The sequence below is a fragment of the Equus asinus genome, chromosome 5 (genome assembly GCF_041296235.1).
Source record: "Equus asinus isolate D_3611 breed Donkey chromosome 5, EquAss-T2T_v2, whole genome shotgun sequence".
NCBI lineage: Eukaryota > Metazoa > Chordata > Mammalia > Perissodactyla > Equidae > Equus > Equus asinus.
This window is the reverse complement of record NC_091794.1, coordinates 88771790-88795874: the sequence shown is the minus strand read 5'-3', so window position 1 is coordinate 88795874 and position 24085 is coordinate 88771790. Positions and strand designations below refer to the sequence as shown.

The 24085-nt window shown below is 46.8% G+C and overlaps 1 protein-coding gene and 2 long non-coding RNA genes across 6 annotated transcripts in view; 1 reads left to right on the top strand and 2 right to left on the bottom strand.

The window, feature by feature from the left end:
* LOC123285789 (uncharacterized) overlaps positions 1-7630 on the top strand; it is an 83650-nt gene extending 76020 nt beyond the window's left edge. The window contains exon 3 of the long non-coding RNA XR_006527766.2: positions 381-7630. This is a non-coding gene — a long non-coding RNA (uncharacterized lncRNA). The remainder of the gene's footprint in view (positions 1-380) is intronic.
* PHC2 (polyhomeotic homolog 2) overlaps positions 1-11232 on the bottom strand; it is a 110485-nt gene extending 99253 nt beyond the window's left edge. For 2 of the 4 annotated variants that reach the window (XM_070510401.1, XM_070510402.1), the window contains exon 1: positions 11118-11232. The gene's annotated coding sequence lies outside the window, so the exon portion shown is untranslated. The remainder of the gene's footprint in view (positions 1-11117) is intronic. The other 2 variants (XM_044770295.2, XM_014837878.3) reach the window with 2 other exon arrangements.
* Positions 11233-17525: 6293 nt separating this feature from the next.
* The window catches only part of LOC106829027 (uncharacterized), a 33233-nt gene continuing 26673 nt past the window's right edge, over positions 17526-24085 (bottom strand). Inside the window, exons 4-5 of the long non-coding RNA XR_011503496.1 lie at positions 21891-21971; positions 17526-18266 (exon numbers count right to left, since the gene is read on the bottom strand). This is a non-coding gene — a long non-coding RNA (uncharacterized lncRNA). The remainder of the gene's footprint in view (positions 18267-21890; positions 21972-24085) is intronic.

Sequence of the window (24085 nt, the reverse complement as noted above, 5' to 3'; positions counted from 1 at the left end):
GATGACGGCAGTTCCGACTAAAGGAAGGTGGAAAACACACAGTAGAAAAGAACTTTGCTTCTGGGATCAGACGGGCCTGGCTTCGAGATCTGGCTCTTGTAGGTATTAGTGATGTGACCTCGGACAAATGATTTCAGCCCTTGGAGCCAGATTCCTCATCTGTAAAATGGCAGCATGAAGAGGACTCACCTCACAGAGCCGCAGTGAGGACTAAAGAAGAACTCATGTAACGTTCTAGCATGGCAATTAGCATATATAATGACTCAATGAATTGTAATCACAGTTTGTCATTATGTAATAAATACTGTTTCTCATGAAACTCTCTCTTCTATTGTATTGCAGCAGAAATGTTGTTTCATCTTCAATTGCTTTATTTTCAGGGGTGGAGGAGCTTTTCCCTCGGGACCTGTGATCTCCTGGGTGAAAGGCGCTAACGGCACACAGAAGCAGCAAAGACGATAACGCAGTCTGCAGTTCTGGTATGCATATCTTTGGGGAAACAAGAAAGAAGGACGGAGAAAGTGAGGACTTTGCAAAGGACAGGAAGTAGGACCCAAAGAGTTTAATCTGTGACTGAGAGCGCAAACACACAGTGCTTGAGGTTTGGAAGAAGCGAGAGAAAACTAAGAATTTAAATAGCTGAAGTCTAAAAAAGGGACGGGATAGACTCGTTCTCTACAGGAATTCACTAAATGATTAGAACTTTGCACTGTGGAGAGACGAAGGCTGAGGGGAATGAGGTATGACAGCGACAGTAAAACCGTGAAGAGTACAGACGAGGCAAACAAACCCGCTCTCTTTACCAGCCAGAACACCGGGATGGGGACTGCGAGGAAGAGAAGGTGGACGAGGAAAGCTGAAAAGTCAAGGCGGCTTTTGCTTGGGACAAATAAAACACGTCAAGCAACTGCTTGGGTTGTTTCTCTCAGTGTTTCCAGCAGTTAGTCCAGGACCAGGCATGTCATCAGTCAATCTGGGTTGAATGAAGAAATATCCATATTTGGGGGCCTCCCCATGGCCGAGTGGTTAAGTTAGTGAGCTCTGCTTTGGTGGCCCAGGGTTTCGCTGGTTTGGATCCTGGGCGGGGACATGTCACCGTTCATCAGGCCATGCGGAGGCAGCGCCCCACATAGCACGACCAGAAGGACCTACAGCTAGAATATACAACTATGTACTGGGGGGCTTTGGGGAGAAGAAGAAGAAGAAAAGTAAGAGTGGCAACAGATGTTAGCTCAGGGTCCAATCTTCAAAAAAAAAAAAAGAAAAGAAATATCTATATTCAATTGTAAAAATACCAGCAGTAGATGAGAAGTCCAACAAGATGCTCCTTCTAATTACATGATTCTGTCTTGGGTCTCACTCCTGGTTTGATGCTCCTAAAAGGCGGATCTGATCATGTTACTCCTAAAGTGCTTCAACAGCTCCTCACGGCCTCCAACGTCAAGCCCAAATTCCTTACTTGGCAACCAAGCCTTTCATGCTTGATCCTGGCCTATGTTCAGCTTTGTTTCTGCCACTCACACGTTATGCTCCCGCCATGTCAGATTATTCGGAATTCCCTGCATATACTATGCTCTCACACACAGACACCTCATCTTCACACACATTACTCCTTCTGTGTGAGGTGCATTGACTGCCTGAGGAGCTCCTCCTTAGCCTTCAGTCATCATCTCAAATGTCACTTTCTCCAGAAGGTGACATTTCTGAGCAGAATTAAGTGATCCCTCCTCTAAGCTTTCAAAACACCTTGAGCATACTTCTATTACAGCACTGAGTACAATACCATAACTAATGTTTCCATGTCTGTGTTTCTTTATAAACTTCTGGGGTGCCAGGATTCGGTTCTAGTCATCTTCGCACCCCTAGTTACTAGCATGGGGCGCTGAAGCTTTAAAAGTGTTTGTTGAATAAAATGAATAGATTGTAAAGACCAAAAATAGAAATAAAGCTTAAATACTCGGGTGAACGAGACACAGCAGGATACTAAAGACAGGAATGAGCAGGTCCATGCGTCTAATTAGAAGATTTTGTCATGGATGGCAGCTATAATACTCCCCCACTTGTCCCTTCTTATCATTATCAGAGACAGAATTTTGGGCTGGATATACGACAGGCCTGACCCAGTATGACATCTATATTATATTATTCCCGCTCCTACCTTAGATCATTCCCGACCATTTCTCACACCCATTTTGCCTTGGAGAAAGCAATTTCATTTTCATATGCTTTAGTGTCACCATCTTCTGTGAAGTCACCCGTTTGAAAATACTCCAAAGCCTAGCTCCTCTCCTGCTCTAATTCTCATTTTCTTTCTCTCTTCCTAAGTAGAATGGAAAACGTCAGTGTAACTTGAGGATGAAAATAGCCTGAGCCCAAATAGTGCATGACTTTAGGGAAATTATTATACCTCCATACATTTCAACAGTCCCTTCCTTCAAAAGGAATCAACCTACCATCTAAGAGCTCACAGGAAATAATAAAAGGTAAAACTGACGCAGAGCTTACTGTGCACCCCCCATGTATTAACCTACTTAATTCTATAATTCTTTGAGGTGGGTGCTATGATTATCCCCATCACGCATCAGAAGCCTGCAGCACAGAGAGGATGAAGACGTGAGGAAGGCTATGAAGGTCACAGTTAAGGTGTGGTGGAGGCAGGGCTGGAAAGCCAAGCGGTCTGGCTCTGGTGTCCCTGCTGCTAACCATTACCCCCTACTGCCCCTCTGCAGGCCAGGGAAAGGCACCAGGCACAGTACAAAACTCCAGTACATTAAAGTATAAGAGGAGACACTGAATGGTAGGCGTCAGATACAGGACAGTGTTACACATTTCGATCCCAATGCACTTTACAGCTAAGATTTTAGACCTCAAACCATCTATCACTTTTGGTTAAAATATGAAGGGTCTCTTGTGATTTTAGCCACCCAGGAGATAGATTTGTCCTTCACTGGCACTACACCTACAATTCAGATGACACTGTCACTAGATGAACATCCACCTTGGGGTGTGGCTTTATGGATCAACAAGATAGGTTTTTTTCAGGAGCGAGGACCTAAGAATAGAAATGTGGCAGAAGATACTCTTACGTTCATACTTTTCCTACAGAAATAGAATTTTATTTTTTAAAAAAGCATTAGATATTTAAGTCCATATCCCCCTCTCCTCAAAAAATTAATTTAGACAAAATTTAAGCAACATCCACTAGGTGTAATACAGTACCTGCAAATCATTATCAATTTCTTATAATCATATTCCCTTCTGGGCAATGGGCCATTTAGAAAGTGCTGAACATTTGTTGAATGGATAAATACTATTTCAGATATGGATTCAGAGAAGCTCTGCATTTCCAGATGGTTCCTCAGAAGGAATGAGTGCCTTATAACAGTCATATTTGCCCTGGGGAACTCTACTGCTCAGGCCAGCTTCAAGAGGCTCCTCAAGTCTCCAGAAAAGTCTAAAGCCACCTTTATCTGTACCCATGGTTTCTACAACGTTTTCTTCCCCCATCAGAAAGAGAACAGAGAAAGATCAGGTTACATTGTTTCCTTGGGCCTGTATAAATTCCTGTGAGCTTCTCTCTTCTGTCAGGAAAAGTTTCCCTGGCAACCATATTTACACACTCACTTAATTCCCTCCCCTCCATTGATCCCCTGGTTGGTATAAAAATTAATTTGCATTGAATTGCTGAAGCTTACAAGTTAATCAGTTTAACAGACTTACAAAATTTTAGAACTTGGTTTCTGGCCAAAGCTTGCTTCTTAAGGAGCCTGTCCACTTTCTTTTGCAATCTGAATGTAATTTGTTTCCGTTCAAATATTTTAAAACACATTTAATATGTATGCTGGATGTTTCTGGTTATAGGCAGAGAAAAGAATATTCTCCTAAGGGCATCTGGTCAATATTATTACTTAAGAAGATCAAGAGAGGAAATGGTACCTTCGTTCTTGGTAACCAAGGTGACAAATTCCCAAAGATCGGCTATGATCAGGAGCTGGAAGAGAAGAGTCAAGGACCAAGACAAAAAGTCTGGGCCACATGAAACGATGAATGCAGGCCTAAGATTCTAGGTGCTCAGAGGTCAGGACTTGGATAACAGGAATGGGGCAAGAGTATCAAGAATGGAGTGTCATTACTTCATCCATCAAGTATTTATTAAGCATCTACTAATGCTGAGTGCTGGGAATAGAGCAGTGAATAAGCCAGACACAGACCCTACCTCCATCAAGTTTGTAGTCAATATTTGAATAGTGAACCAATGTTGGCTGTGTTATTGAACCAAGTGTCTTTGGGCTAGGGGCTCATTATATGATTTCCTACAAGGGCTGGAATTGGTTTCAGAGTACGCATGGAGCAGGGACTTTCAGATAGAAACAAGCTCAAGTCCTCCCTGGAGTAGGTGAGTTGGCAAGTCAAGAAGTCGTTGACATATACAATGGTTTCTTTACATTTCAACCTTCAACAATGATACACGAGCGTGTAGAAAGGGAGATGGAGAAGGGTATGTTTATCATGGGGCACGAGGCAAGATACTTTGCAGTATACCTAAGTTTTCTAAAGAATAAAAAGTAAAGGTATATTCTTAAGCTTATTCAACAACCATTTATTGAGCTTCTACCATGTTCCAGGAATGGTTTTAGGCACTGAAACTAAGGATGTGGAAAAGCTTAGCAATTCCAACAATGTGGTAAGTGCTATAATGAGATGTTAAAGTAAAATGGGAGATCAGAAAGGAAGGATACTAATTCATTAAAAGCAAGCTGGGAAATGCTTTGGGGAGGTAATGCTTGAACTGAATCTTAGAAGACAGAGAACTTCATTGTCTTAAGCTGACAAATTTGGGGGTAATTTGTTACACAGCGAGAGATAACTACTACAGTGTGTTACGGGGACTAAACCACTAGCACAAATAGAACATGGAGAACACCTGGCCGACGAAACTGTTTCATGACATATACCATAGGTTATACTCTAAATCTTTTCACATTCTTAATCTCACATATTGTTAGGCTCACCTGGTCCATCTTGGGAGTAGGAAGTGAGAACTAGCACTTTGAATGGGAATGACACAGGTAACGGGAGGAAGCTACACGATCTCAGCCTTGTCTGCTTTCCTTCACAAAAAAATCTAGGTTGGCTAGTGTTAGGGCTTGGTCAAGTGGTCAGCCAGGATCAACTAGTGTCCAGACTTGGTCAGTACCTGGTCAAACGATTACCCAGAGAGACCGGGAATGGGAGGAGCAAGAGGGTGAGCGAAGCTGTTTTTGAAAGAGCAATAACCACGAAAACCAGAAAAACTTAATTTGTTGTCAGTTCCAAGTAGTGACTGTAAAGCCAAAAATGAAAGACAATATCAAAATTTAAGTTTTCCTGGTTTTCATGATTCTTCTGGGTAGATGAAGGAATAGAGAGGGTAACAAAGCACGAGTGGGACATGAGCATTCGAGACAAATGTGGTACACAGGGCCACGTGGCTCAAAGCTGGGGACTCCCTAGACGAGGGCGAGGGGGTGGCATCACCATATCAGGGCAGACAAGTTGTATTATATCTGCTCAACCCCAGTTTCTGTTTCAGGAGGTTGAAAATGGTCCCCATAGCTTCCCCCAAACAAATGGGAGTATCTGAGTACACAAGGAATAGCAATGAACTCATTCCTTATTTAAACTGGAGTAACAACAGCAACAGGACTGTAACCCTATGCAATAAAGTTAAAAGTCGAGTTTCCAGAAGTCATCTGAGTAAATAATTCCGTGCCTCTTTACTCTCTATTCTCTTCATACTGGCTGGATACCTACTTGAACTTCAAAATATCCCCCTATTGCCCTTCTTACCCCTGGACTCAGGAGTCCAAAAGGAGAGGAGCACAAGGAAATGTGATCATGCACCACGACACAGCAAGCACTTTAGGCCATGCGACCAAGACAAAGAACACCACACAAAATGCCTCCCCAGCTTCAGGAGGGAGTATGGATACCTTCAGGCAGATCTGGTTCCATAATTTATGGGGCCCAGTGCAAAAATGAAAACATCGGGCCCCTTGTTAAAAAATCATTAAGAATTTCAAGACGGCAACAATAGAGCATTAAACCAAGTGTGAGGTCCTTCTAAACACAGGGGCCTGGGAGACTGCACAGGCTGCACGCCCATAACTGGCCCCGCTGTCAGGGATGGTATTAGCATGGTCCCTTAGAAAAGCTTTAGAGTCAGAGCTGGGAGCAAATCTCATCTTTGCCGCTTATCAATTAGGTGATCATAGGCAATTTATTTAACTTCTTGCTTCCAAGAGGTCGTATGGTTGTAATCTAGTATTCTGAGGATTAAATGAGATAATGAATAGAATATAAACAAAGTACTTGGCACATAGCAGGCACTCAAAGAATGGGAGCTATACTATTATTGTTCAGTGAAATGTACAGGTAATTATCAAAGCAGTAAGTTTAAGAAACAAATTGCTAAACTACTATTAAGGACATGAAGGAATGAGAATGATATTTTAGGACAACTAAAATAATGAAGCAGACAAGGATGATCACATCTTTTGCTTGACTCCTCTGCCTTCTCAAACCACATTCCTATTTCTCTTCTTCATTACCAGACATATAAATTGTGATCTGCACACTGTCTCCATTTCTTACCCGCATCTCATGCCGCAATCCTCTTTAAGCTGGCGTTTAATATCCCCATGGCCATCCCCCACTGAACTGAAGGTATCATTTTCAAAAAGTTACTGAGGACCCGTTTACTAAATATAACGGACATTTTCCACTTTTCCAGTACAATCATACTGCTGACCAATTCCTCCAGCTTGAACCCTCTCTTCTCTTGACCTCTGCGATGTGACACCCTCGTGGCTAATGGCATGTCTAATTAGCCTTGCATCAGGGACACAAATGGTCTTGGAGAGAATGCATTTGTTGGAGGAATAAATTAGATGGTTCCTTTGCTTCTCTGATATTCCTTATTTTCTACCTTACTGACCCCATTTCTTCTTCCTACCTCTCTAAACGAGGGCAGTCTCCAAGCTTCAGCCCTCAGCCCCCTACACGTCTAGTTCTGTGCTGTTACCACTGGTGAACTAACTTAATCACACGGCTTCAGTGATCATCTTCTCTATATAAGACTTCATGACTTCTCTCTTTTGAACACAAGTCCCCATTTCCAAATTCTTATGGGATGTGTCCACTTATAAATTCCAGTATCACCTCAGGACATCTAGCACTTAGCTTTTCCTCTTCTCCCCCAAACTGGCTTTCGTCTCTGTCCTATTTCTGTCAATCTTGTCACCCGTGTTCAAGGCTGTATTTGATTCTTCCTTATTTCTTGTCCTCTATATCCAGTCAGTCACAAAGTCCTGTTCGTGTTTCCTTTATAATCCTCACTGAACCCATCTCTTTTTATTTTACCGCCATCACCCTAATTCAGTTCCTCATCCCCTCACACCTAGACTATTTAAATCACCTGCTAACTGGTTGTACAGTTCTCTTTCTATCCCACTCAAGTTCATTCCCCACACTGCTGTTGAGAATCTTCTTTTTCTTTTTTTTTTTAAAGATTTTATTTTTTTCCTTTTTCTCCCCAAAGCCCCCCAGTACATAGCTGTATATTCTTCGTTGTGGGTCATTCTAGTTGTGGCATGTGGGATGCCGCCTCAGCGTGGTTTGATGAGCAGTGCCATGTCCGCGCCCAGGATTCGAACCAACGAAACACTGGGCCGCCTGCAGCGGAGCGCGTGAACTTAACCACTCGGCCACGGGGCCAGCCCCAGAGAATCTTCTTAAAACACTGCTTTCATGACCCAACACTTCCCTAACCAAACATCTTCAGACTTCCCATAATACAGGAAAAAGTCCTGACTCCTTGGTTCGGCATTCAATGCCTATTAATATGTGGCTTAGACCAACCTCTCCCATCTTACAACTCCTCTCCTTAAACCTTCTGATCTTGCCAGATTGGTCAAGCTCCTCAACTGACCCCTGAAACCTTCCTTTCATATTCCAGTCCCGTGTTTTCTAAACATTATTTTTCCTGTCTGGAAATCCCTTCCACCTTCCTTCTCTCTATGTAACAAAATTTACCATGTCTCTTAAAAAAACCTGCCTTCATAGTCACGGTCCATAACGATCTTTTCCTTTCTTCAACTCCTATAATACCACATAAGCAGCCCTTTGAAAATGTACTGGATTACTGCTTCACATTCAATCCTCACAACTATATGAGGTAGGTGGCATTATTACAGATGAGGAAATGCAGTCAAATAACTTGCCCAAGTCACGTAGCAAGGAACTGGAAGAACTGGGATCCAAATCCTGTGCCTGAGAATAATGCCCAGACGACAGCACCTCTCTCATCTCCCTGTCTCTTCCTAAGCACAAATACAGCACGGTATTTGCACACAAGCAGGCGCTCAGTAAGCATGCTGACTGATGGTTTCCACAGCACCTGTGATTCTCTTGCACTCACAGAACTGTCCGTCTCAACCGTGCACATTAGGCACCCCAGCGTCACCTTCTTTACACGGCTTGATCGGTAATATAGTTCAAGACAGGGGATTTGCCAAAAATTCACGGCAATCCATTCTAAAAACAAATTTTGGTTTAAGTGAAGCTAAAAGGCCTTTATCTGATTCAAACATTAGGTGAGTTTGGGAATGAGGTCCACTTTACCACCTCTGGGCCCATCCTTGCTGTTTCCAAAGGATCAGGAAGTAAAAATAGGCTGGCTAGATGATGGCTTATGAAGTGAAATGGACTATTTATAGTTCTAGAGGTGGATGCTAAGGCAGCAGAATGGGATTTTCTCTGCTCTGGTAGCTAAGACCTCAGTAAAAGAACCCCACTAAAAGTGAATCATGGGTGGAAACTGGGATCCAAAGAGGATGATAGCAAGGAGGGAGCGAGAACAGAAAGAAGTACTGGCAATATTCTATGGAGGGCATGGCGCTGTCCGTTTCTGCAGAGTGGCTCGAAGCCATCAGATCCAGCCTTGTTCTCCACGGCTGGCACCACCTGACTGTGGGCTCTATCATTTCTGCATGATTCACGGTCTCAGTCCAGAACTGCTTGTCCTGACCCATCTCACAGTCCAGATCCTCTCTTGCTCCAGATCCCTCCAGCTTCTGGTCTTATTACCCATTTCCCCCCATCTCACAAATTTGACCTCACAGATTTGACATTCAGCATCACTTCCCTTGTTAGGACTTGGATTTTCCTCTTATTGGATGGTTTAGTTTTGCCTTCCTGGGGTGATACCTCTGGTGCCACACACATTTGCCCAGTTTTCAGGCCCTCTATCCTGGAGCTGCCAAAAACGATCTCTTTGCCATCTCCACATGTTGGGCCCTTATTTGGAAAGATATGAGTGACAAAGACCAGAAGTGAGGCTCAGAAAAACTAATGAGGGGAAAAAGTGGGGGAGAAGAGCAATATGAAGGAAAAATGCCACCTGAAAATTGTGGTGGGGATTAGAAATTCTAGGTTATCTTTGGGAAATTACTTTATGGAGAAAGGAAGAAGGCCATGGCTGCAATATAAAGCCACTGCCTAGACATATCCATACTCTTTAAGTGCCTGTATTCACTGTTTCCTCTGTGTTGGCTGCCCTTCCTGTCCTTCCCAATCTTTTCCGCAAGGCAAACTCCTATTCATCCTTCAAGACCTTCCTTAAACATGTTCTTCCCTGGAAAGCCTTCCCTGACTCTCTCAGACAGCTAATTGTTCCCTCCTCTGCTTCCACAGCTCTTTATATATGTCTATTATGCTTTTTATCACTTTTCCTGGCAATTTTGTCTCTCCCACCACTTCTTGGAGGACAAGGAGTAATTATCATATTCATCTTTGCATTCCCAGGACATAGCAGAGTGCCTGGCATATAGCAAGTGTTTGTTGTGTGATAAAAGACATCAAGAGCAACATGAAAGCGCAGTTTGCACCACGCTTGCAAAAATCAAATTGGTTCCTGGTACTTTTCATGTGTAACCACGTTTTTCCTTGATTTAGAAGAAACGACTTTAGGCTCATAAAAGAAAATTCTATTGATATCACTGGCACATTAGCCAGTTTTTCATCTGCATGGGTGATAGAAACATCCCCCCCCCTCCGCCCCCTCCCCCCCCCCCCTTCCAAGAAGCTCCCAGAGCAAGCTTAACATTAGTGGTGCACGGCCCATCCTACCATTTTTATTGTAGTGAAAGCTAAATTACGCCATAAGCCTAAAGCTGCCACCAATCTTAGTGAATTGGTGGTGGGGGGTCAGGGGGTAATTAAAGAACACACTTCTGGAGCAAACCTAGGAGGAGGGGGAGGGAGGAAGATGATTTAGACCTTGCCTTACAAGAAATTTGTTAGAAACACGCAAAACAGCCGCTTCCTCTGGACATGACAGACCCAGTCCAGGTGTCCGGCAGTGACCTTACCCCATGAGTGTCAGGTCATCACTCAGCACAGAAAACAAGGGACCAGTGCCTTTCTTGGGCATCCCCCTTTTTCAAACCTGGCAAATCTTGGGGCCTGCTTTTCCTTTAGGGGATTGTCCTCTCCTCCCAGCACCGACAATCCCCAGTTCCTTCTTCTGGTGCCCCCCAAGCACCAATCTTGCCTTCGTGTCCCAGGGGACCCCAGCTTGACTCCAGGTCGAAAGTGCCCGGCGATGGGGCCGTCAGGCCGCGGCTGAGCTGGGGGCGCCGAGGTCAGGCCCGATCCCCGGGTCTCCCACGCGGCGGGACGAGCGGAGGAGACGCAGGCCGCTCAAGGCCACGGGCTGGGGCGGCGCGGGCGGGGCTCGGCCCCCCGGAGAAACCGCGCGAGGGCCGGGGCTTCAGCCGCTTCCCCGCAGCCTCCCGCAAGCCCCGGCCCCGCATCCCCCGCAGCCGGTCGGTCCGCCGGCCCGGACTGCTCGGTCCCGGGGCGGGGGCCTCATGTCGCGGCTCCCGGGGCAGGCCGCCCGCCGGCCCGTGGCCACCGCAGTGCCCCGCCCCGCGCGGCCCGGCGCGGCCGCCGCGCCCCGGCCCGGCCGTGACAGCTGGGCGCCCAAAGGGTTAAGCCGGCGGTGCAGCCGCCCGAGTCCCCCGCGCGCGGCCGTGCCGCCGCGAGCCGGCCCCAGCGCGCACGCGCCCGCCCGTTACCTGCGGTCGCGTTCGCGCTCCTCCTCCACCTGGCCGCTCTCTCCCGGGGGCCGCCCCTCAGCCCGCCCCCTCGGCTCGGCGCCGCGCTCCCTGCTGGCTGCTCGGACACGGCCCGGGAGGAGGGGCGTGGGCGATTACCATATATTAGCATACCAGCGCGCGTCACGTGGCCTCTCCAGCCAATGGTCACTCTGGAAAGGCGGGGTTGAATTCGCCTAGGTGCTGCTCCGGGCCTGAACCGGTGGCCATGGCAACGGCTGGGAGGGCGGGGGAGTGGGGAGGCGCTGGAGTCCCGTGGCTCCCCCGGAGCATCTTCCCTACCTGAGCTGCGTGCGTGGACCTCGCGCCCTTTTCCCATCCCGCGGAAGAAAAGCAGCTGAATTTGGCTCCTCTCGGAAGGATTCAGATTCAGCAAACATTTATGGAGCGCTTACCACGTGCCTAACACTTTCCTGCAGAATGTGGCTCTTGGGGTAACCCTGTGATGTCAGTACTGTTAGTCCCATTTGATAGAAGGGAAAGCGGAGGCTCAGAGAGTTTAGCTCACTCACCCAAAGTCATACAGCCACACTAACTGGCAAATGTGGAGATCTGAACCCATTTCTAACTTCAGGCCCAGGACTCTCCTGAGTTATTTTCTCCAGCAGGGGTCTCCCAGCACCTCCTCACAATTCCAGGTATACCAAGCAGCTGAGAAAAATCGTCGTACAAACTTCGTATAAGTGCTTTAGTGTTTCTTTACAATGACCTGTGAGGTTAGCAGGCAGAACAGTTATGCCCATATTGCAGGTGAGGAGAAATGAGGCTCAGAGAGGTGATGTGACCTGCCTTAGGGCAAACAGCTATCAAGAACTGATGCTTAATTACTCTGATTTATACTCAAGCTCACTACTTTAAAAACTTTTAAATTCAATCTTCCCAACACGGCAGTATTGCTATGACCATTTTACAGATTAAGAAACTGAGGCTTTGGGAAGTTAAGCGAATTCCCCAAGGTTACAGAGCTAGTAAGTAGCAGATTTAGGGTTTAAATCCAGGTTTATCCGGCTCTAGAGCTAGTCTCATTGCATCAGGTTCACTTTATTTAGGCTTGGACTTTTAAACCCCTTCTCTAACGGAACTTTCTCTCTCTTCCTCTTAAGCTGTGACTATGTTCTCTTTTAACCCAGACAGATAGCACGTGGCAAGTGATATGCATTAAGGTCACAGACGCTAACTAGTAAAAGAGAATAGAGTCACCCCTGCAGGTGGGTAAGGATGCTCTATAATTCTCTGCCTCTTCATTTTCACCCCTGGGGATCTGAGAGTTCCCCAAAGGCAGGCTAGTTTAAAAGCATAAACATCTGTACATAGACCTTCCTTCTGCTCCTTTCTTTAGTTTAGCTCAGTGGTTCTTTAATTATTAGACAAGGCCATGTGCCTCGCTAAAATTCACTAAATTCAGTAGGCATTTTAAAGGATCATCAAAGATAATTTTGAATATAAATGTACATTTCACCTTACCGGGCTAACTTAAAGCCTAGTGTCCTCCTGAGCTGTGACTAGTGTTTAAGGTACAAATGAGGAGGCAGAGCTACTTGGTTTAAAAGCCTGACTTTCCTACTCACTCGCTGTGTCACCTTGGGCAAGTTATTTAACCTCTCTGTGCCTCAATTTCCTCATTTGTAAAATAGGATAGGAATGTTGTGAGAATTAAATGAATTAACGTATAAAATCACTTAGCACGAGCCCTCGCCCGGAGGTAAATCTTCCATAAGAGTTAGCTGTTATTGACCCAGGAGCTTTCCTAGGAAAAGACAACCCACGGTTTCCTAGCTGGCTTTGGAATTCTGAAGCTGCCTCTCATCCCTCAGGGTGTATTAAACAGCCTGTTGTGCCGGTGAAGGCTTGTTATCTCTTCAAATTACATTGTCTCTTCTTAGGATCATAAATAATTCCTGGACTCAAAGGAGCTGGTTTCTCCTGCACATCTCCTAGCACCAAATTACCAGAGCGGCTCCTTGCAGAAGGGGATCTTGACAAACTGCGGAGCCATAAGTCAGGTTCCTTGAAACACTTTTATGAGTGCCTTAATGAGGGAGATGAGCTGTCATCAGGAACTCATCTCGTCCTTCCTAGCCACAGGAAATGAGCTCTTTGTGCTCAAAGGGTTTCCAAAGCTGAGTGCAAAGAGTTTTCAGGAAGTGGGCCAGGGATGAGAAGCTGTTGACTCAGAGAATCTGGGGGCTAAACAGCCCCCATCCTGCCATTCACCTTACAGGGTCAAATTACTCACGGTCTTATTGCAGCAATAGCACCGAAGGGTGGCCTGTGCGTGTTAATCCTTCCCCTTCCCGCCGTGTACACACTTTAACAGCCAACACACCACCACCGCCCCAAAAGATAGTGTGGTATAGACCTGTGGTTGAGAGTATTGTCCTCGGAGCCAGAGAAGCAAGTGTGGTTCCTGCTTATGCTACTCATTTTGTGTGTGACCTTGGGAAAGTTGCTTAACCTCTCTGTGTCTCAGTACCCACATTTGCAAAATGGGAATAATCCAGTGCCCACCTCTTGTGAGAATTAAATGAATTACTAACATAAAGTGCTTAGGACATCCTATAGGAAGCACTAGAGATGTATTTTCTAATTAAACAAAATACACATATAAGTCCAATACAAACAAAGTACTTTCTAAGATGCAACCACAGCCTAAGCGAACCACTCTAGGCCCTCTCCTAACCATACGCTGCCCACCTCTCCCTCTGACTTGCAAATAAATGTTGTCCAGGAATAGGAAGAACATGTGCTTGGGAACTCTAGTTTGAATCCTGACTCTGCCACATTGCTTGTTCTGTGAACTTGGCCAAGTTATTTTACATCTGTGAGCCACGGTAACATTATTTGTGAAAGGGGACTAACTTCCTCCCAGAGTTGTTCTGAGTGTTCAGTTAGATAGTGTCTGGCAAGATGTGATGAGGGCCTGAACTGGACAGGTCCTGCTTGACCATAATCACCTTGCTCTTTTAAAGATTTTATTTTTCCTTTTTTTCTCCCCAAAGCCCCCTGGTACATAGTTGTGTAATTTTAGTTGTGGGTCCTTCCAGTTGTGGCATGTGGGATGCCATCTCAGCATGGCCTGATGAGCGGTGCCATGTCCGCGCCCAGGATTCGAACTGGCGAAACCCTGGCCCGCTGAAGTGGAGCTCATGAACTTAACCACTTGGCCACGGCGCTGGCCCCCTCACCTTGCTCTTTTGCTAAGCTGTTTCTGGGAGCATCTTGTTCTCCAATAGTGAAAATAACTGCCATTTATTGAGCACTTACTCCGGCTCTGTGCTATATACATCATCTTACTTAATACTTATAATAAGACAAAGGCCCAGAGGGATTAAGTAACTTGTCCAAGATCACAATGGAAGTCAGTTGCAGAGCCAGGATTCAAGCCAGGACTGTCTGATTCCCAAGGCCATGCTAATAACCCATCATGCCACAGGCCTGCAATCCAGTTTAGCTCATAGAACTCAGGGAATGTGTGTTAGATTTCTTTAGCATTCCTCCAGCAGCCATACACACATGCTCTCCACCAGCGCCCAGCACAGTAAATGATCCACATATATTTACTGAATGAGGGAAAGTAAATGACTGTGACATCCTCGTATAGTGATGAAAGCCCCTTTTTTTCTTGGGCTGTCCCCAGTGGGGGAGAAAAGCAGCTGGCAACCCTCCACCCCACCCCCTAGCATCCTCTTCCTGCTAAATAATCATGTGGAAGGTCTTCCTCCTTCCCCCATGGGGCAGGCAGGCTTCTTGGTTTCAGAGACCCACAACAGGCACAGCGATGACTCATCTTCAGTGAACATTGCAGGGATGACATGGCTCTGGTGCTTTCTTAGGGCTCATTGAGCGTGGATCAGTGGGCTGGTTTCCAAATAATGGCCTTGGATAGGTATGTCAGTTTCCCAGGGCTGCAGTAACAAAATGCCACAAACTGGGTGGCTTAAAACAATACAAATTTATTCTCTCACGACTCAGAAGGCCAGAAGTCCCAAATCAAGCTGTCAGCAGGGTTGGTTTTTTCTCAGGGGCTCAGAGGGAGAATTTGCTCAATGCCTCTCTCCTAGCTTTGGGTGGTTGCCAGCAATCCTCGGCATTCCTTGGCTTGTGGATGCATCGCTCCAATCTCTGTCTCCATCGTCACGTGGCCTTCTCCCTGTGTGTCTGCATCCAAACTTCCCTCTTCTTATAAGAACACCAGACCTATTGGAGGCGGGCCCACCCTAATCCAGTAGGACCTTGTCTTAACTTGATGACATCTACAAAGACCCTCTCTCCAAATAAGGTCACCTTCACAAGTACCAGGGGTTAGGACTTGAACATAACTTTTCTGGGGGACACAATTCAACCCCACAACAATATGTTTGAGATAGAAGAGAAGATGGAAAATGAGGGACTAGCCTAAAGAGAAAGGAGAGGTGGTCCACAATGGGCAGATCATACTTGCATAATGGAGTGTGACTCAGGGTCCCTCAGGTGTGGGACTAAGGTTTCATTCTTGGCCACTCTCATTCTTTGCCAAAGAGATGTCTCCAGCTTACAGACTCACAATATCAGAGCTGGAAGGGACTTCAGAGGTTCATTCATCCATTCAACAAACATTTATCAAACATTCTTCAAGGAGCTAGGCGTTTAGACAGAAAAGAAATGGTCTGGGGAAACTGAGGCCCAGAGAGGGAATGTGATTGTCTAAGATTACACATCAAATTAGAATACAACCAGGAGCAGAATGGGGCATCCGGGCCCCAATCCTGAGCCCTTTGATGCCTACCAGGAAGTCTACCCACTCTCTGGGCCTGAACCTCTGGTGCACAGACAGATCTAGGTTTTCGGTGTGTTTTTTTTGGTATGCTTTTTGGCGAGGAAGATTGGCCCTGAGCTAATATCTGTTGCCAATCCTCCTCTTTTTGCTTGAGGAAGATTGTCCCTGAGCTAACGTCTGTGCCAATCTTCCTCCATTTTTTGTATGTGGGACGCTGCCACAGCATGGCTTGATGAGTGGTGTGCAGGTCTGTGCCTGGGATCCGAATCTGTGAACCCCGGGTCGCTGAAGCAGAGTGTGAACCCAACCACCACGTCACCAGGCCAGCCCCAGATCTAGGTTTTGTAAAGGTGTTTGTGTTCTGAGGCTCATTACCAGCCCCCCCAAGCTTCCATAGGCCAGTCCAGTACTTGAGGGGCTTTGGAACCTCAGACAAAGCTGGAACCATCCCCTCTCTGAAAATATAATCCTGCAGCCTTTCTTCTCTTTAGTCTAAGCCCTTGGCTAACCTTTGAAGCATCATCTCTGGATGTCACAGCAGAATTGGGCCTAAGGGAACTCCTTGGGGCCAGAGACAATGTCTTGTTCATCTTTTTTGCCCTCAGGGCTAACACAGAAACCATCATGGAATCTGCTCTCAATAACCATTTGTTCAACGAATGAAAGAATGTCGATCCGGTTAGTACCAAGGGCTATTTATTTCTCACTGTTTCTATATCCCATGCCCAGTGATGGTTGCAGAGTTGGTTTAAGATAACTAAATTCCACTCTGAAAGTCACAGCTCTTTTGACAGGAATATTCCATTTGTCACTACATCATTAGAAGAGATGGTGTCTTGCTCCCATTATTGGCGGCCGAGACGAATATTGTCCTGCCTCGAGCTGTCATCATGTGAGATATCAGTCTGGAGCAGTGAGGCTGAAAACTGGGGCAGGCTGGGGTCAGAGATGGGGTCAACCCAGCAGGAGTTGTCAGATCAGAGCAGGGGCGAGAGGGAGGTCAGATGGGAGATCGAAGTCCAGGAACTAGGCAGGTACACGGTCAGTCCAGCTCTCCCGAGGACGGTGGCCTGTGCCTGGAGTCCCTTAGGAAAAGGTCCACTGAGGCAGGTCCACTGAGCTGGCCTTCTGCTCGCAGGGCCCCAGAGGGTTCTTTGTAATTGATCTGGGCTTGGGTTCCCTCCTCACAAAGGGGATACAATCAATCAGCATTATTTGGCAGGCCTTATGTTCACAGGATTAGAAGAACTTTAAAATCCTGGAGGCAGCCTCATTTGTTCTAGTCATATGGCCCCAGGCTTCCTGCTAATTTTTAGATTCACAGTTTTAGGTCTAATTCTGGCTGTGCATCAGAGTCACCTGTGAAACTTGTTCAAATACAGATTCCCAGGTCCCAGCCCGAGAGACTCTGGTTCTCCAAGTCTGGGGCGGGCTGCTGACATCTTGAGAGGCTGTATGGTACAGTGGTTGAGTGTGGAGGCTCTGGAGCGAGGCCGCTTAGATTTCTGATAGTTCTGCCACTAGTGCAGTGAACTTGGGCGAATTTCTCAACCTTTCTGTGCCTCAGTATCTTATCTATAAAGGGGAATAATAATATTCTGCTCATTGATTTGATGATTAATGATTTAATACATGCAAAGTCTTAGAATAAGTGCTCAATAAATGTTACTTTTTTAATCTTTCTTTTTATCAAGTTCTACAAGTGCTTCAGAAGCACAGTTCTTCATTCACTCATTAAAAAAATAATTACCAAGTACTGCCGCCTGCCAGGACCCATGCGAGACACATAGAATCCTGCCCAGTTTATCGTCTGGCAGGGAGGCCCGCATTGGGAAGCATTGTTCTACTCATTGCCTTCAGCTCTCCGAACCCTCGTTGCAATCTAAGGCTCTGGACCTCACCTCTGACGTCCCTTGGGCACAATGACCTTCATTTCATAACCCTGAAATGGAACAAAGTGGAAAGAACGTAGCAGTCCAAGAATTTAGACTTGGTGTGCCATTTTCTAGCTGAGTGACAGTGGACAAACCACACGTAGATGGTACCTTCTGTCTACCGCCTGCCCAGTGTCCGTTTTCTAGGAATGGTCCCACACCTCCTGTATCCACAGGGCGGAGAGAAGAAGAGCCAAACACACCTGTGATTCTGCCCCTCCCCCAGGTCACAGACGATTGGTCAGGGAGAACACCTGGCCCAAGCTGAGCCAATCACATCCCATCTCCAGGATGCTGGAATGGAGCTGAAGCCTTGCTGCCTGACTCTGGCTGTGCCCTTGAACGAAGGTGATGTAAACACAGGAGCTGTTGGCCGTGGACATTTCCCACCGTGCATATCAGGAAGAAGAGCCAGTCGGTCTGCAGAAAAAGAAAAGAAAAGCCAGTGCTTGGATTTCTCAGGGCGCTGAGGTTCCTGATCTCCTCCCTATCGCTGTCCCCAACCTTGGATTCTGTGACACATCCTCCATCCTTCTAGTAAATTCCTCTTGGTGTTGAAGTCTGATGTTGGGCATCTCTTCTTTTCACCTGGTGCCTGGAAGGCAGGCTGTACCCACAGCATCTGGTTGTCCCATGCTCAAGAGGTCCGTTTCCGGGCTGCTCAGGGAGAAGCAAATTCAAGGGTCCTGATCCGGAGTCTTGAGACCAAAGACCCCCAGCCCAGCTCTGGAGCCTCTGTCCTACTTTGAATGAGCTTTTGGTTCAGAGAATTTTAGGAGCACAGAGAGGAGGAAAGGGTGTAGGGTCTTGAACACCAGTGAGGGGGCCTGGCCAGGCCTTTCATGGGAGGGATCTCTCTTTCTAACTTTCCTTAGATAAGGAGGAGTCTCCTGGAGAGCCACAGTCTCTGTGCCACCCGGTCCTGCTCTGTTCTTTCACATTCGCGATTCCTCAGACACTGACGCTCTTTCTGAACTGAACTGGATTTCTCCCCCACACTTGGAACTGGTTATTAGGACTTGTCTATCTCTCTTGGGGTTGGAAGTTGGAGTGGGGAGCAAGAAGGTGAAGTGCAGCCATTTCTGTCAATTTTCTAAGCTTCTGGTGATTTCTTTACCTCAGCCCTGCCTCTCTAGCTTGTCACGGAAGTGATCGATGTCACCTCCCCAGCACCCCTTTGGACCGGCTAGGTATCAGTTCCTCCATTTCACAGACAGGGATGACATTTAGCTGCTTTGCCCCAGTGCAGCCTCAAATGCTTGTTAATTTAGTGAACTGTTTTTTTTATTGACAGCAGCTCCACGTCCCCTAAGTGCCCCTCCAGCTCCCCTTCACTCTGGTTTTTCCCCTGGGACCCCCCAGACCTCTGCACCACCCAGAAACTAAAAGTTTAATACCTGGCACAGCAGGGCCCCCGCCGGACACACTCATGCTCCAGAACTTGGGCTGGAGCGCTTGGCACGCTCTCTGACGTGTTCCTGTCCCTGCCTCACTGGATTTGATTTTAAATACTCTCTTCTTTACAGTTCAGGTTTAGAAAAGTTGACTAACTTAATTGATTCTTTTCCTCGTTCATTCATTTACTCATTTAACAAATTTTTATTGAGTGGCCTCTTAGGGCCAGGCCTGGGCTTAGCGCTGAGGATACAATGAGCGACACAACTAACACGGAGCATTCAGATCAGTGCAGACACAGATGAAAAACTAGGAGGTAAGTAGATAAATATATAATAAAAATCTGACCAGTGCTACGAAAAGAAAACCGGGGTGCTGTGAGAGAATCATGGAGAGACCCTCTTTTAGACAGGAGGCCTCTGAAGAACGTGAGGCACTTGTCAGACAAAGAGAGGGAAGAATTGTTCAGACACAGAAACCACAGCGTTTCTGAAGACCGTGGTGTTAGGTGAACCCCGCGCAAGGTCACCAAGGGACAGGGCTGGGTCTGGGTTCTGTCTGACTCTGAAGTCCATGTTTTTAATTTCCTTCTGGACTGTCTTGCCCTTACTCATCCAGCCACCTTTCCTAGATCCTCGGGTGTGGGCCTCAGGTCTCCTGCAAATCACTGCTGTGCTGTCTATACCATAAGATAGTGCCCTTGTGTTATAGGGCACAGCTGTGCCTCAGTCGGAGGCCTCTTGCCACCTCAGCAAGTGCATCTCTCATTAAACTAGGGCATCTAATCACAAGAGGTACAAAAGGCATACCAGAGACGTAGAGAAGGGTGGTGGGGATGGTTGCGAGCATTATGAATGTATTTGATACCACTGCTTGGTGCACTTAAAAATGGTTAAGATGGTAGATTTTACGTGTATTTTACTTCAATAAAAACATTTTTTTAAAAAGGACTATTAGGGGCTGGCCCAGTGGTGCCATGGTTAAGTTCACGTGCTCCGCTCCAGTGGCCTGGGGTTCACCAGTTTGGATCCCAAGCGAGGACATATGTACCGCTTATCAAGCCATGCTGTGGCAGGTGTCCCACATATAAAGTAGAGGAAGATGGGCACAGATGTTAGCTCAGGGCCAATCTTCCTCACCAAGAAAAAAAAAAGGAATATTAGAAAAACTGCGTAAGGAGAGTCTCCTGCAAGCTAACCTCTGTAGTAGGGGTGGGGAAAGAGCTTTCACTCCTAAGCTGCACGCGGTGTCTGCCTCTGTTGCCGGTCCTGCCCACAGCCCCTCTGAAGGCAGCTTTGTGCACCATCCCCATCCAGCTCCTCCACTCCTGGTCATAGCTGAGTAGCCCAAGTGTGGGCATCTGGCTTCAATCTGGAGCAAGGAAGAGGCAAGAATAGATGAGCTGCCCTCATGAATTTGAACCAGGGAGGACTTCTTGTGGACAGAAGTTGAGGAAGCTGGTCAGGAGTGAGAGGAGAAGGCAGCAGAGATGCCAAGAAAACACGTCCTGACCATGGCAGAGACTGCTAACTGCCTTCCAGGATCCCTTACCCTCAGTTCTGGCAGATGTTAACACTGGCTCTCTGGAAGGTGGGGTGGGGTACGGAAGTCCAGATTTCTAGCGTTTGCCAATTCCTGTGGTGTAAACTCTCTCCCTCAGGCTGGTTTCAGGTCATGTTAATGAACACAGAACTGGGGACAAAACACTTGCAATTGGCTCTCATGAGCCTACAGTGAGGCAGCTCCGGAACACCACTGAATTATCCCCTTCTTTCTTCTAGTAGTGGGAAGCTCACTTTGCATTTCATCAAGGCACGTGGCCACCTGGCTAGAAACTACTTGCCCAGCCTCCTTATATTAGCTGTGGCCATGTGAGTAAGATCTTGTCAATGGGCTATGAGCAGAAGAGATGTGGGCAACTTCTCTGTACGTCCTTAAAAGACACACTGGTCGTCCGTCATCTCTCTCTTTCCTCCTTCATGCGGGCTGGAAGCTGGGCATGGTGCAGATGAGGATAAAAGCATGCAAGATGGCAGGAGCAGCAGGTTGGAAGGAAGCTGGATCTTTGGGCAACCTCATGGAGCTAAGCTGCCTTACAACCCTGGATCAGCCACTTCCCTCTACACTGTTTTATGAAAGAAGTAAATGGTATCTTATTTAAGACTTAAATTTTGGAATCTCTCTATTGTGGTAACTCACCTTGACCACTAATCAATACTTAGCCCTAGGACTGCCTGGGATTTGATGCATTTTGTGGATATCTTTATCACAAACCCCATCCTCCCTTTAAAGATGTCCCAAATGAGTCTGTCTATATATATTTTTTTCTTTTCACGAGGAAGATTGGCCCAGAGTTAACACCCATTGCCAATCTTCCTCTTTTTGCTTGAGGAAAATTGCTGTTTAATGTGGGACAGCACCACAGCATGGCTTGACAAGCAGTGCTAGGTCTGTGCCCGGGATCCGAACCTGTGAACCCCAGGCCACCAAAGTGGAGTGCACTAACTTAACCACTATGCCACTGGACCAGCCCTGAGTCTGTCTATATTATAAGCAAATGATTATTAGTCAGCATTTGTTAGGCTATGCAGCAGAAACCATCCCACGATCTCAATGGCTGACAACAACGAGGGTTTATTTCTCACTCACGGTACATGACAGCTGCAGGTCCTGTTCCATACGTCTTCATCCTCTGTGTCTCAGCCTGAAGGAGCAGCCCCCCAGACCAGTCTAGAGAAGGAAGGAAAAATGCTGTGGTTGAACCTTGCAATGGCTCTTAAAGCTTCTCCTGGGACGTGGCATATGTGACTTCTACTCACCTTCCATTAGCCAAAGGAAGCCAGTGGCCTAGGCTGACACCTCGGGGCAGTGAGGTATACTCCCCCCATAGACAGGCACTGTGGGTCTCATTGCAATGGGCAGAGATGGGTGATCCTTTTACTGAGAGCCCAGCAAATAGTTGAGAATAATAATGCAACCCACCGCAAGAGCCTCAAATGAGAAAGCATGCATTAGGTCAGGGCAGCTGCTCTTACTGTTCCCATTTTGCAGAGGAGGAAAGTGAGGCTTAGAGAGGACGAGGGCCACAAAGTCATATAGTCTTATATTTGCTATTAGAGCTGGAAATTTCTGAGAAGCTCATCTCAATTCTCCTGCTGTGGATCACGTTGTTGTTAATAAGACCTTGTAGATATAGAATAGTCCTGAATACCCTCTGCCTTCTATCGTCTATTTTTGGAAGCCAAGCTCTGGAGTCTGCAAAGAGCTCGCTTAAGCTCAGCATGTAGAAAGAGAGGAAAAGGCTGCAAACTATAAAGTTAGGAGGTTTGAGGGCTAGTCCAGGGGCTCTTACTAAGTCACTGTTCACCTTCAGACAGTTATTTAACCCCTCTGGGTCCCAGTCGTCTGTATAGGGAAAATATCAGAGTTTGAAATTAATAAGGTTAATCTGGCTCTAAGATGCTAAAATCTAATTTCTCTATTCCCTGTGGAAATTTAGGGGTGTCTTTTAAGAAGCCCTGTTCTTTAGTTAAAAATTATCTTGGGCCAATTTCGTGGCCAAGTGGTTGGGTTTGTGTGCTACACTTCGATGGCCCAGGGTTTTGCCAGTTTGGATCCTGGGCGTGGACCTCGCGCTGCTCATTGGGCCATGCTGGGGTGGCGTCCCACATAGGACAACCAGGACCTACAACTGGAATATGCAACTGTGCTTTGGGGGGCTTTGGGGAGAAGAAGAAGAAGAAAAAAAAAGATTGGCAACAGATGTTAGCTCAGGTGCCAATCTTTAAAAAAAACAAAAAAAAATTATCTTGGGGCTGGCCCAGTGGTGTAGTAGTTATGTTCGCATGCTCCACTTCAGCGGCCTGGGATTTGCAGGTTTGGATCCTGGGTGTGGACCTAGCACCACTCGTCAAGCCATGCTGTGGCAGCACACCACATAAAATAGAGGAAGATTGGCACAGATGTTAGCTCAGGTCCAGTCTTACACACACACACACACACACACACACACAAATTATCTTGAGGGGCCGGCCCTGTGGCATAGTGGTTAATTTGGCATGCTCCACTTCGGTGGCCCAGGTTCGCAGGTTTGGATCCTGGGCACAGACCTATACCACTTGTCAGCCATGCTGTGGTGGCCACTCATATATAAACTGGAGGAAGTGGCACAGATGTTCACTCAGGGATAATCTTCCTCAGCAAAACAAAACAAAACAAAACAAAAACAAAACTTGAAGGATATCCATCTATGTTCATTCATTCATTCATCCATCCATCCATTCACTCATTCATTCATCAATGATTTATGGCATGTCCTCTGTGCCAGGCTCTGCTCTAGGCACTGGGGGTACAGAGATGAATCAGGTCCAGTCTCTTGTCTCTGGGAGTTTACAGTCTATTGGAGGAACAGACAGAGACACCGATAAGGGTAAAACCTGCAGTAAGTTGTCCTAATTACAAAACAGGGAGGTCAGAGCTATAAAGAGGTGTATGAAGATGCTGCCCCAGGCCAGGGAGGAAGCAGCTTGCTCAGCCTGGGTGTGGTGCCAACCAATGAGGGGAGAAGACCAGGAGGAGAGGTGAACATGATGAGTTCAGGTGGGGAGGCCTGTGGGCCATGTGAGAGGAGGCGTCCAGCAGGCCACTGGTTACCTGGGTCTGAGGCTGGGATAGCTGTAGGTTCAGGATGCGCATCAGGGGTCATTCACAAGTCGATGGTCACTGAAGCCATGAGAGCATATGAGATTGTGATTTTCCTTCCGTATGTATCCCTGAACTCCCAGCAGCCCGACCGCACAGGGGGCCACACCACCAACCTTTCCCAGGGAGGGTCCTGCAGGGCA